At 42.6% G+C, this 3218-nt stretch overlaps 1 long non-coding RNA gene across 1 annotated transcript; it reads right to left on the bottom strand.

Moving 5' to 3' along the window:
• Positions 1-267: 267 nt before the first annotated feature.
• Positions 268-2861, bottom strand: LOC140604576 (uncharacterized). Its single transcript, XR_012007398.1, has 2 exons — positions 2616-2861; positions 268-1143 (listed from the first exon to the last, which is right to left on the bottom strand). It is a non-coding gene; the product is annotated as an uncharacterized lncRNA (long non-coding RNA).
• Positions 2862-3218: the final 357 nt, after the last annotated feature.

Genomic DNA, 3218 nt, shown 5'->3' with positions numbered 1-3218 from the left:
CCACACACTTGCATCAACTGAAATCAACCATAAGCCAAGAGGCTTGAAGAACATAGTTTGCAAAAAAAGAAAAAAAAGGAACATAATTTGCCGATAATTGTGCCAGTTACACAGAGCAAAGCAGAGAAAGGACAGGGAATGTATCTGTGCAAAATGGTACAATGGTAGCTCAAATGTAAAGCAAAATCATTATGTGAAATTAAAATCATATGTGAAAACTGAGTGATCAAATTTCAGTAGCTGCTGTAAGATGAATAATTTTCACTCTTGTTATATGAAGCTACAAATTTTATTTCATAAACAAAAGCTATGGATAGTCAATCATACATGCACAATCCATGCTGAGCATTTTAATTCGACCTCTAACATCTTAATTTATTGGCAAGAAGAGAAGTACAAAGTTGGGGCCATGGGCATTAACTGAGTAGGTATGAGTTGCTTAAAAACACAGTGTAAATATTAGAATCAATGACTGATCGCTTATTGATATACCCAGAAATAACATGAATAATTTCTTGTATGCTATAGAATTGTAATTCCATTAACAGAGATGCAGATGTCATTTCTGTTTATCTATTTGGTTTAAATTATTATACAAAGATAGATACACAGAACAGGACAGGGGTGTGCACATCCATTTCCAGCTTCCAGGCTATGACCTTGAAGAAATGAAAGCTTCTCTGGGTCTCAGTTTCTTCAAATATAAATGGAGATAATGAAATCATAAGTCGATCTTGAGTCATATGAGGAAAATATGGAGGAAAGATTTATAAATTACAAGAGACTCTACAAATACATAGTAGTAGTATCCGATTAGGCTACTCGATGCCCACTTGGACCTAGATTTTTTTAAGGATTATCTTAAAAAATAAGCAAAGAAACAAAACCAAGGGAGAAAGACAGGAGAATGATTCTGAGACTCACTCACAGTGTGACCTGGGTAAGGCACACGACTTCTCTTGTCCTCCCTTGAATACCAAGTCCCACTTTGAAGGCCAGGGGAGGGCTGGTCTGGTTCACCTGATCCTCCGTCGGCAACAGAAAAAGTTCATCTTGCAATTTCCAACAACCTTCTCATCCTCGGTGCATATCCTCCTGCATTTCCCCGGCCAAGCCAGCACGGCTCACAAACAGCAAACTCACCTAGTTCAAGAAATAGTAGCTTATACACCTTTCCAGGGACTCCCTGAAAATGAGGAGAAGTTTAACAGCCACAAAAGAATGAGGGTGGGGGTGGTTTGTACAATTGTAAAGAGTGTTTTTAAGAACCAGCCCCAGATTTTCAAAGAGCTTTGCTTTTTTCAGGATGGAGTTGGGGAAGAGGTATCGTTGAAGGAGGGATAAGCCCCATCTCTGTTCTCCACGTGGTTAAGGCCCTTGCATGAGTCAAAGTAAGCACAGGGGGATGAGGTGTCATGTATACGACAGAACCATAAAAATACACACCTGATAGTTCTGCAAATGTTACAAGATGAAGGTGGAAGGGCTACCTTTTGGTTTTAAAAGATCCTTGAAAGTAGAGGTGAAGTTAGGTTTAGTTCTGGTTTGGGCCTGGCAGTGGTGGTGTGTCCTCAGTAAACTGCTTGTTTTCCGCTTTCTCATTTGTCATATAGACATTCTAGAAATGCTTGTCTACACTGTAAGCTATTCTAGTGGTCACATGGAGTAATTTAGGTGAGTCTATTTCACCAAACAGTATGTAGCCCATTAGTTATTTTTGTAGTTGTTAATGTTCTTCCTGTAGAAGATGAGAGCACAGAGAGAGATTGGGGGGCTCTTCATCGTGGACAGATCTTCCATAATGGTAATGAGATCTCCCTTTATTTGATCCTTCTTAGACCAATAGCAGAGATTGGGATGCATTTTATTGGGTTTGGGAGCAGAGCCGGTAGGAGATGGATGAGCATGTTCCCCAAACATTGCTCATTAGCTGGTATAAGCTTGATCCTCTAAACCTGCTTTAGTTAGCACCCTGAGCTAATGAGACCAGCTCCAAATCTCTATGGACAAAATTCTATTCCAGTAACAAAGAGATTTCTCTATAAAATGGCAAAGCAGGTATGATGCTGGCTACAAGAGGAAGAGAAGGCAGAGGCAGAAATCTGGGATTTCAGGCAACTCTATTCTCACTGTCATTTCCATCCCTCCTTGTCTCTGGAGGTCAGAGGAAGCTGACCAGCTAGGGGTCCTAAAGGTAGAAAGTATGGGTGAGGGATTCAAGTTACCTCCTGGAAGTGGCTGGGAATATTCAAGTTCTGCTTGGCACCCAAAATTTAAATCTTCACATTTTGGATATTAAAATTAGTGCAGGAAATAACACTGTAAAACAGTATTCCCAGCTCCCCCCATCTGCTGTCGAGGGACAGCAGAGCACAGAGGATGCTTCTTTATCCTATTTCTGAAGGCCAGCACTCCCAGGAACCAGGAGGGAGGTTTACAAAAGAGGGAAGGGGGAGGGAATAGCAGTTTGCTTAGAAAATGCCACCGCAGATTCAAGAAAATCCCATGAGAAGCTCAATGGGGAGCCGACCATTCCTGTCAGTCTTAGGATGGTCCACAGAAGAGCCGGCGGCTTGACCATCTGCCTCTTCACCATTCCATACATTTGCGATTACCTGATAGAAATTGAGCCAAAACGAAGAGAAAGGCAAAGATGAAACAAGACATCTTTCTGCTCAGGATCATCTCTGAGAGAAGCCTCTTCAGAGCAGAGGTTTGGGGTCTCTGAGAGGACAGAAGGCTCACTTATATTTGCGAGAAATGGGGAATGTTCTTGGTCAGTGAAGTGAATCAGTAAAGAAAGCACATTTATATGCTCCATTTCCCAGGATCAAGGCCCCATGTGATGGTATCCATAAAGCCTTATCTTCGGAGAGTTCTGGCTGGGGGAGTGCAAGGAACACGAGGCAGGAGCTAGAAAAGCAGGCGCCTCCCACTGATCATCCTGGCCCAGCAAGTAGGAGCCTGCTACTCCCCTTCTCTCTCACAATTCAGTTTTCTCTCCCAAAGAATAAGGAGCAACTATGGTTACTGAGAGACAACACAGTTCCTTCTGTCAGCCTAAGGTTTGTGTCCAGTTCGAGTGATGATGATTGGGACATGCTTGGAACACAGGGATTGCCCTGTAAGAAGAGCCCAGAAGCAGACACTTTCCTTCTCTGGCTTTCCTTTGTGCTCCCTGTGAATGTCCCCAGGAGCAAAGGGAAAGGGGTGGCAGT

This window comes from Canis lupus, chromosome 15 (assembly GCF_048164855.1).
Source record: "Canis lupus baileyi chromosome 15, mCanLup2.hap1, whole genome shotgun sequence".
In the NCBI taxonomy this organism is placed as follows: Eukaryota; Metazoa; Chordata; class Mammalia; order Carnivora; family Canidae; genus Canis; species Canis lupus.
Note: the sequence above shows the minus strand (reverse complement) of the source record. Positions and strands in the feature narration are given on the sequence as shown.